Source organism: Carcharhinus amblyrhynchos, chromosome 4 (genome assembly GCF_965287045.1).
Source record: "Carcharhinus amblyrhynchos chromosome 4, sCarAmb.v2.hapA, whole genome shotgun sequence".
NCBI classification, from domain to species: Eukaryota; Metazoa; Chordata; class Chondrichthyes; order Carcharhiniformes; family Carcharhinidae; genus Carcharhinus; species Carcharhinus amblyrhynchos.
This window is the reverse complement of record NC_137327.1, coordinates 124,817,260-124,828,444: the sequence shown is the minus strand read 5'-3', so window position 1 is coordinate 124,828,444 and position 11,185 is coordinate 124,817,260.

The window sequence follows — 11,185 nt, the reverse complement described above, 5'->3', positions numbered from 1 at the left end:
GTCAGACTTTTTACTGTGTTTACGCCAGTCCAACGCCGGCATACCCACATCATGACTATTTCTATTGCACATGATCTTGGTTGTGGATTTTTTTTCAATAATTGTGCCTTCCTCCTGTTGGTCTTGAACCCATATTCTCTCCCTGGGCTTCAGCACTGGTAGCTCGAATGCTCTGAGTTTGTGATTAAAATTCCAAGCCTAGTTGCTTCTCTGTTCTTCTATAATGCACATCTCATCCTTTTTCTCTCTCCAGATTTCATCAAAGGTCGAGAATTTCATTGCTGTTTTTATGGCTTACCTCCTGGAGTTCTTCAGTTTTCTGCATTCAACCAACTGGCTCTGATTCATCTGCAATTCTTCTTCTAGTTCAAGGCAATTTTCATGGTACTTAGTAGGGACTTCTGACAGGGGGAGGCAATGGCCTAGTGGTAATACTCAGAAACTCAGCTGATGTTCTGGGGACCTGGGTTCGAATCCCATTACGGCAGATGGAATTTGAATTCAATAAAAAATATAAGAATCGATGGATGACCATGGAACCAATGTCAATTGTTGGAAAACCCATCTGGGTCACTAATGTCCCTTAGGGAAGGAAATCGTCCATCCTTACCTGGTCTGGTCTACATGTAACTCTAGAACCACAGTAATGTGGTTGATTCTCAAGAGCCCTCCGAAATGGCCTGGCAAGTCATTCAGTTCAAGGGCAAATAGGTAGTTGCAATAAAGCGCTGAACAGCCAGTGAAGCCCATGTTTCATGAATGAATAAAATAAATCAAGTTTTAATTGAAGATCTATATTTGTTGAATTTTATCATTTAGACATTCCACATTCAAGTGAGCCACTTCCTGTGATCAACACTCCCGTGTTCTAAATAATTTGTTTTTTTCCTCTGATAACTCATTTTTCATGAACAAAAATTGATCGTCTGCACTACCATTTTTATTGACTGGAATCTTGACTCTTAAATCATGCAACACAACATTGTCCTTCTGGAATACTTAAACCTATTTCCCTGATATCTTTCTCTTGTGTGACCAACAAAACGAGAGTCAGATTTCACTTAAACAAAAACTTTCTTTAGTAATATTTTAGGTACCAATAAGTTGCCTCACCAACTTGATTGAGTTTTTTGTAGAGGTGACAAAGAAACTTGATGAGCAGAGGGCTGTGGATATAGTTATATGGACTTTAGTAAAGCATTGACAAGGCCCCACATGGCAGACTGGTACAAAAACTAAAATCACATGGGATTCAGAGTGGGCTGGCTAGATGGATACAGAACTGGCTTGGTTATAGAAGACAGAGAGTAGCAGTGGAAGGATGTTTTTTAGAATTTTTAGAGAGCTGTAGCTAGTAGTGTTCTTTAGGGATCAGCGCTGGGACTTCTGTTGATTATAGTATATATAAATGATCAGGAGGAAAATGTGGGCGGACTGATTAATAAGTTTGCAGATAACACAAAGACTGGCAGAGTTGCTGATAGTGCCGAGTGTAGTCAGAGGATACAACGCAATATAGATAGATTGGAGACTTGGGCACAGAAGTGGCAGATAGAGGTTAATCCAAAAAAATGCAAGGTGAAGCATTTTGGAGGATCAAATGTAGGCATGAATTATACTGTAAATGGGACATTAACATACAGAGGGATCTGGGTGTACTGGTCCATTGTTCCCTAATAATGGCAACATAGGTGACCATGGTGATTAAGAAGTATATGGCATGCTTGCCTTCATCAGCTGGAGCATTGAGTACAGGAGTTGGGAAATCGTGTGCAGCTATATAAAATCTTGGTTAGGTCACACTGAGAGTATTGCATGCAGTTCTGGTCATCACATTATCAGAAGGACATGGAAGCTGTGGGGAGAGTGCAAAGAAGGTTCACCAAGACGTTGCCTGGTCTCATGAGGAGAAGTGAATAAACTAGGATTGTTTTCACTGGAAAGATGGAGGCTGAGGGGAGGCCTGATAGAGGTTTACAAAGTTATGAGGGGCATAAACAGGGTGGATAGTCAGAGGTTTTTTTCCTAGGGTGGAAGTGTAAGTTACAAGGGGGCACAGGTTTAAAATGAGAGGGGGAAAGTTTAAGGGAGATGTGTGGGGGAGTTTTTTATGCAGAGAGTGGTGGGTGCCTGGAATGCACTGCCAGATAATATATTGGAAGCAGGCACATTAGCAACATTTAAGAGACACTTGGATGGGTACATGAATAGGGAGGGAATAAAGGGATACGGACCGAGTAAAGGCAGAAAATTTTGTTTTATAGTTAGGGCATCATGATTGACATAGGCTTGGAGGGCCGAAGGGCCTGCTCCTGTGCTGTACTTTACTTTGTTCTTTGTTCTCTTTGTTCTAATACCTCAACAGAGGGTTATGGCTGTGTGGAACTCCTTGCCACAGAGAACTGACAGTCCTTATGTATGTTTAAGGCTGAGATAGATTTTTGATCAGTAACAGGTCAAGGGTTACGGGGAAAGGGCAGGAAAGTGGATGTGAGGAATGTCAGCCCAGCCACGATTCTATTGGATGGTGGAACAGACTTGAGGGGCCAAAATTCCTATTCTTCTTTCTATTTCTTGTGGTCTTTTGCTCGTAGCTTTGTCACCATTCAGAACATCCAGTGGAAGAACTGTGAAAAAAAACAGACGAGTAAAAGAAGAAACAGAGTGTACAAGAATAGATAAGAGACTTTGTATACTTAAGTTGGCGACACTCAGATCCTATTTTGTTTTAACAGAAACTATTCTGGTGTTTCTTGTTTTAAAAAAGGGTGATGTCATGATAATAGGGTGATTGTGGTAGTGGACTCCAGTATGATATACAATACGGTACATTCTGTATTTCATGGGGGTCACCTGATCTGGAGGTCAAAGGTCAGATAGTACATGCAAGGGAAGGTTGTAACAAGGCTGCAGATGCCTTGCAGTTGTGTGTGCTTGTTCTGTGATCAATGAAGTTGGTGTACAATAATGGTGATGGTCATCCTGCTACATAAAAATAAGACATTACACATCTAATTAATGTCTGGGCTTTAGCTCCCTGGTATCTCTATGACCGCTTGTTGTTCAAGTTCCCAACTCTGTCAAAGTGGTAGCATCTCGAGCTGGCCTCTCCACTTCTTCAAAATAGTGATCAGGGTTCTCTTACATCAGAGGTATAAGATGCTTCAATTTTGCATCTCAGCTAAAACAAAACAATATTTCCAACAGTGCCGCATTCCTCCAGGACACTACAATCTTTATCAGTGTAGATTGTATATTCAATTTTGCATTGAGGACTTGATCCCATGACCTTCTGATTTTAAATGCAGGCGTGTTACAAACAGAGACATCGCCAGCACGGTTTAGACTGCGATTGTTTTAAACATGATAAAACTACATTCCATTTTCTGCAGTATCTGTGATCTTTGTTTCAAGACATCTAAGCACTGCTGCCTCACAGCACCATGAACCCAGTATGATTCCTAGCCTGGGTCATCATCTGTGCAAAGTCTGCACATTCTCCCTGTGTCTGTGTGGATTTCCTTTGGCTGCCGGTTTCCTCCCACAGTCTAGAAGATGTGCTGGTTGGGTGGATTGACCACGCTAAATTCTCCTTCAGTGTTCCCAAACAGGTGCAGGAGTGTGGCAACTTGGGGATTTTCACAGTTACTTCATCGCAGTGTTAACATAAGCCTACTTGTGACACTAACAAATAAACTTTAAAACTTTTTTTAATAGTAAAAGTATGGTAAAATAAACCACCAACTCCAAGTAGATTCTGTTGTAAAACAATGTTTCAATAGACTATTGAGGGGGGAACTGATCTTGCTAAGGAGTTGAGGACAGAAATTCATGAAATTAGATTTACCATTTTTCATGAGCTTGAATTAAAGTAGTTTTCTCTCAAAGTTTGTATCTGCAAAGTGCTATGAAAAATTACCTCATTAATCATATATGTATAAAGAAAAGGATAAAATAATAATGAAAAGAAAAGAAGCCAAGTGTCTGTGAGGGTTTGAGACACAGCAAGAAATCCTAAAATGAGACAAATCTGAGATGTTTTCAAGCAGAAATTTAGTTTTGGAAGTAAGTAGTTTGAACCTGGCTCTTTTCAGAGCAGATTAGTGATCAACCCCCTCTTTTCTTTTGGCAACTTATTAAACAAAAGCAACAGTTATTGGAAATAGGCAGTTCACCATAATAGGAACCCTAATGTGCTTTTATTTTATATGCTGGGCCAAAGCCAAAATTACCCGCACCTGCTAGGTCTGTACAAGGCATTTTTAATTCCGGGGTGAGTATAAAGCAACAGCATCTAAACACATTCAGATACATGAATGGAGGCAAATTGCTCAGAGAACGATAGCCTGGAGAAAATCATTAAATCACCGCAAATCAGATTGCAAGTTTCACTTGATTGCCGTTTTGAACTTCCTCCCACATTAATTTAAATTATACTTGTCTGACAATAGGACTTTTTCCTTCTTGCATTTAATTCTCTGTATACTTCTACTGGTGGTCCAGAGCTGCGTTTTCCCAGAGACGTAAATCTAATTTGAATACTGATGTAAGCTTTATATTGGATTGAGTGACTCGATCAAACATAAACAGGGGAGAAAAATAGTCATATTAGGAATGCAAAGGTTTGACAGTGCTGTTGTGACTCTGATGACATTCCCTCAGTTCTTAGTTGGTATAAATTCTTCATCATTTCAGAAAGTTAGAAAGTAGCCACAGAATTAACTGCAATTGCCTCTCCCAAGTCCCACAGTGTAATCTCTGGTATCCCCAGTGCTATATCCTCCTGTGCTTTATCCATACGCTGCCTCTCAGAGACATCATCTAAAAGCACTAAAAGCATAGTGTTACTTTTCAGATATATGCCAGGGATATCCTGCTCGAACGCACTACCACCTCTCTGACCCCTCTACTCTCCAGAAATCATCAAACTGTGTCCAGGAGTGAATGATTAGAAATTTCCTCCAATTAATTGTTAGATATATTGTAAGGATTGAAGCCATGGGGTGGGATTTTCCATCTCCTTTACAATGCACTTTCCGCCGGTGGGTGTGACTTACTATTTGCTGGTGGCAGGATATTCCAGTCCTGTTGATGTCAATGGCATTTTGCATTGTTTACCAGCAGTGCTGGATGCCAAATTCTCTAAATTCGCTGTAACTGAAGTGTGGTGTGAATGGCCAGTAAGATGGCGCCCACTGAATCCAGATCCAATGAAGAATCTACTACCATGACCATCTCTGAATTAAAGGATATCTCAACACATACCAAGTAATTATCCCATTTTTACTCCAAAATAACTCAGGCCGGCTTTTCACAAATAAAGTGATGATCGGAATTTTTGCACCCCTATTAAAGAAACACACGAACCAGGGGAAGATGATTGACTAATGGTATTATCGCTAGATTATTAACCCAGACGCTCAGCCAATGTTCTGGGGACCCGGGTTTGAATCCTGCCATGGCTGATGGTGAAATTTGAATTCAATTAAAAAATTTTTAAAATCTGGAATTAAGAATCTACTGAAGATCATGAAATCATTGTAGATTGTCTGAAAAACCCATCTGGTTCACTAACGTTCTTTAGGGAAGGAGATCTGCCTTATCTGATCTGGCCTATATGTGACTCCAGAGCAACAGCAATGGGGTTGACTTTTAACTGCCTCAGCAATAAATGGGCAATGCATGCTGGCAAGCCAGCGATGCTCATGTCCCATGAATGAAATTTTTAAAAATGATGATAGCAGCCTCCAAATGATGCAGAGTTCATTCATTCAGGAGATGACTAGACAGCTAAGATACATTGATCAGATGAGCAAGCCATATGCTCTTGACTGTGGGTCATAACTAAATTGGGAGACTTTTTTTTCTGGCATGAGTGTTCTTCATTCCCATAAGTCAAGGAAATTAATACTTTCAAGCAGCTTCTTGAAGGCAATATTTTACTGCAGATGCTGGAATCCGAAGCCAAAACAGAAAATACTGGAAAATCTTACAGCATTTGTGGGGAGAGAATAGAGCCAATGTTTTGAGTCAGGAGGACCCTTCATGGAAAAGATGTCTCAAAAGGAATGTTGTATGAGTGCCTTGTTTTTCATAGAGCTTGCATCAGGTGCAGTGATGCAGACTAAGTTAAGTTTATTTATTAGCCACAGGTAGCCTTTCATTAACACTGCAATGAAGTTACTGTGAAAATCTCCAAGCACCTGCTTGGATACACTGAGGGAGAATTTAGCATAGCAAATACACCTAACCCGCACATCTTTTGGACTGTGGGAGGAAACCGGAGCACCCGGAGAAAACCGACGCAGACACGGGGAGAATGTGCAGACCGTGACCCAAGCTGGGAATTGAATCCGGGTCCCTGCGCTGTGAGGCAGCAGTGCTAACCACTGTGCCATTGATGCCTCACAGCACTAGGGACCTGTGTTCAGCAAAGCGGCTAAAGAGATTCTGAGTGGCAAAGGTGCCATTCATACATCAAGGGTAAGAACGTTTTGTCTGAACAACAAAAAATTACTGTTTTAGTCTGACCACTTCTCAGTTTTTAATATTTATTGCATTCGTAATGGCACAGAGCAACAACCAACATTGGGATTTAAATAGCCCTACTCTTAAAGTGTATAAGTTACCATTACACTTGCAAATCTCCTTAAAATGGCTCCAGCTGTTATCACTGCAAACATTTTGAACTTCATTAACCTAAAAAAAATCTGTTAAACAAGACAGTGATTGCCTGGAAAAGTAAATTAGATATGATTAAGTTACATGAGTCTTAAAAATAACAGCAAAATCAAATATTTAGCATCCCAGTTGCCACACTTTTGTAACAAATGCCCTATTTAGGTCCACTTTGCTTGTCTCTTCCACCCTGCTCTATTATCATGCTTCATTTCTGTTCAGATAGTTCTATTTGTCCGCACTGCGGGAGATGACTTTGAGACAGGTGATTCTGCGGCCAAAAAGGAATTAGCTATCAGCAAATTGCCCCTTGCACCACTTACTGAATACTAACCACATCCTCGGCATTTACAATATGGGCAATCAACGAAGATAAAATTGTAATTTATTTATTTGTTTAGTCCTGCATTCAGGACTCGGACACATTCCTGACTGCACATAGGTGACAAATTGACAGGGCCATTAGAAAATGTCTCATTCATTGGTGTTCTTTTGCTAATGCGTTGTGTGTTAAGATGCAGTTGATGTCAATTTGTTCAGTCATAACATCTTTAATGGCTCGTCTTCTCCCAGTTGGTTGAACACTAATTTTGATAATAGGCATATTATCATCAGGGATGTTCGGACTAAAAGATAGCAAGGGAAATCCACCCCCTCCCCCCCCCCACAAATCCCACTATCACTCCCTTACCCCCAAACTAAAATTCTGCTGTGTGAATTTACATTGAAGTATTTGAAATCTATTTTAAAACAGTAAACAAAATCGATTATCACAAATAGGGCGAGGCCTGATAGAGCCAACAAGACCAGCTCCACAGAGGTGCCATCTTCAAAAGGCGTCCTGATCAGAACTGAGGTGAAACTCCACCCATCCCCTCCCACCATCAGAAAGGTATTGGTGGTTCCCCCTCTCTCCATGGCACAATTATTGGAGGTTCTCCTCTCCACCACAATTACCGCAGCAGTATTACTGGCACTCCTCCCTCACTGCCAGATCCTCCCCGCTTCTCCACCTCAATGCTGGCATTCTCCCCTTACTGCTAGGTACGCCCCCCTCCCCCACCCCCGCCCCACCCATTTCAATGTTGGCGTTCTCCCCTCACTGCTAGGTCTCCCCACAACCCCCACCTCCCCACCTCAATGCTGGCATTCTCCCCCCCACTGCTAGGTTCCCCACCCAACTCAATGCTGGCATTCTCCTCTCACTGCTAGGTCTCCTCCTTCCCCCCACCTCAACTTTGGCATTCTCCCCTCACTGCTAGACTCCCCACCCCCCACTTCAATGCTGGCATTCTCCCCTGACTGCTCAGTCCCCCCACCCCCACCCATGCTTACTGTCAGGAGCTTCCCCCATTTCAAAGGCTCTCTCCACCCCACCACACATGCGAGGACCTCTCCCCCAATATGATTCCCCAGAGGGCCCATCCCGACATTACCCATCCCCCCCAAAAACTGGCACTGCCAATCTAGCAGTACCAATCTGTTCCAGGAGGCAGAACCAGAGCACTACCAGGGCATTTCCCTCTTCCTGCGGGCACTACACTTACCTGGATGCCCCCAATAGGATTTCTCGATGGTTTCCCGCCTTCATAAAGTTGTCATGAACCTCACATTGGTGATGTTTGAATGCTTAGTGAAGGGGGTCATGTGACAAGTAGGCCCTATAATAATATTCAAATTAATTAAAATGTACTTAAGTGAGGTTTCCACCATTTCTGGATGGGAACTTCATTACGTCAATGGCGAGGGATGGGGAAAATTGGGAAATTAGATCTCACCAGTGAGAATCTTGTTTCCCAACTCTCACGGCTGTGTGTGCCTGCACCAGTGTTCTTGCTGGCAGCGAACACGAGTGCAAAATCACCCCCTATGAATAAAGCAAGAAGAATATGTGACAGTGCAAATCTTTATTTGTGCTCCTTACATTGTAAATTCTAGTAGAGTTATCCCTAGTTATCCATGGAGGGCAGTTGAGAGTCAACTACATTGCTGTGGATCTGGAGTGACACGTAGGTCAGACTGGGTAAGGACGGCAGATTCTCTTCCTTAAAGGACATTCATGAACCTTGAACAGGTTCTTGGAGGCCTGTTCAAGTCGCACCTTTTATGTTATGTTACCTGTCTGTGTTCTTCCCACGAAAAAGGACCACATCACAAATGTGTGCATTGAAGTTCATCCACCAACTTGTCCATCTCCTTTTGAAATTCTACACTCCACCCACACAGTGTACAGTGGTTCCAAGATTCATAGAATGCAGGTGGAAACTACCCTGAGTGAAGAGACCAAATTCTTGTGTGCTTAGAAGATTCAACTAACTTTGGCAAGGAGAGGAATCTCCTGGGTATTATTTACTGTGAAAGCCAGTCCTGGCATTAGAGATTACCCAGCGGGGAAAGAAATAGATACCCAGGAGTGGAGTATAGTTTTGGACTTGTTCTGGGAGAACAAAGTGTCTGCTTATGGGACAGAGTAAAGTATACCAATGGAGGGGGATTTGCTATTGTTTTAAAAATTAAATGGGGGGAAAGATAAATTGCCTATAAAAATAGTGTTTAAGCAATATTGTTTTTAGCTTGTTACAGTAAAAGTCTTAAAGCTTGACATCTTGTTGTGTGATCCTACCAGTTGGTCACTGGAAATTCAAATATCTTTTTTAAAGCTATCAATCTCTTAGGGGATCATAACAAGATATTTGGCCACCAAAGGAATCAGGGACAGAGAACTAGCAGGAAAGGTCAAGGGTCAGCCATGATCTCACTGAATGGCAGAGCAATCTCAAGAGGTCAAATTCCCAGTAAGGCAATTTTCACAAAATGCAACACATTATACAGATAATGGACTAAACAGTGACAATTCTCTATGGATCTTGTTCAGATACCATTTGCTATGTGTATTTATTTCAATCATCTTGTCTATTGACTCACTGTGCACTAGAGAGTCCATTTGGTGTTATAACAAATGGAATGTCACTTACCAGAATGACATTTCGAAGTAGCGTTCTTGACAATAAAACAACCGATGTTACAAAGCATCGACAAATCGTGCTTTATACATGCACGTCTTCCAAATAAAACAAGTGCAACTCACATGGCAAAAGACAACAGAAATTAGAATGAATGAGTAAAATGCAAAATAATATTGGTGTCATGATCTGACACTACAATAGAGTGCAAGATTTGCCATGCAGTAGCTTCGTGAATAAATCACCTCATTGTTCACATTTACAGCCTTGAAGTCGAATTTAAATTTCTTTTAAACTGGCTTTGTTCTATTCAGAAAAAAACAACACTTGTAAGAAAATGAAAAATGATGCCATGCACCCGCCTGAATTTGATTATTATAGTGTGTGCATGTGGTTGGCACAATGGCACAGTGGTTAGCACTACTGCCTCATAGCACCAGGGACACAAGTTCAATTCCCGGTTTGGGTCACTGCCTGTGCGGAGTCTGTACCTCCTCCCTGTATCTGTGTGGGTTTCCTCCCACAGTCCAAAAGGCATGTTGGTTAGATGCATTGGCCATGCTACATTCTCCGTCAGTGTACCCAACAGGTGCCGGAGTGTGGCGACTAGGGGATTTTCACAGTAATTTCATTGCAGTGTTAATGCAAGCCTACTTGTGACACTAATAAATAAATACTGGACAAATTACAATTAACCCAATGTTAAAAATTATTTTCTTTTGTGAGGGATCAAGAAAGAAAAACTTTAAAAATTCCCATAAATGTCTGCCCAAACTTTTAAATTATAAAGATAATTGTTTTTCAGTGCAATATATCATTTGTGAGACATGGTGTTGCTTGCTGGTTAGCATTTATTCCCATCTCTAGTTGCCTGAGGGCAATGGCTCTGGAGTTACATGTAAGTCAGGCTAGGTAAGGGTAGCAGATTTCCTTCCCTAAAGGACATTAGTGAACCAGATGGGTTTTTCCTGACAATTGACAATAGTTTCATGGTCAGCAGTAGATTCTTAAGTCCAGATTTTTTTTTTATTGAATTCAAATTTCACCATCTGTTGTGGTGGGATTTGAACCCAGGTACCTCAGAACATTAGCTGAGTTTCTGGATTAATAGACCAGCAATAATGCCATCAACCCATTGCCTCCCCCCATTATTAGGGGTGTCATTCAACACCAGTTAATTGTACCACATTCAGAGAGAAAACTACAAAATGCACCATCAGCTTTCCAGCTATGGTTCATTTGAAGTTGCTTTTAATACTAAGAGCCACGATGTAGCAGGAAGTCTGTTTGATAAGATGGAGTATCAAAGTAGTGGCATCAAAGTTTTCATTTTCACTAGAATACAGGCAAGGACAACAGGAAAGACATAAATGTGACTTGCTCGACTGAAAAGCTTCGGTTTTCATTACAGCGGCTCAAAGCAGAGCTCTGCATGCATGTGTGCGAGTTAGCTTCTGATTGAAAGAAAGAGAGAGCTATGAAGCAAAGAAAAAAGGGGTAAGATTTTGCAGGTGCTTTACTGAAGACATTAAGCCCTCTGTCAG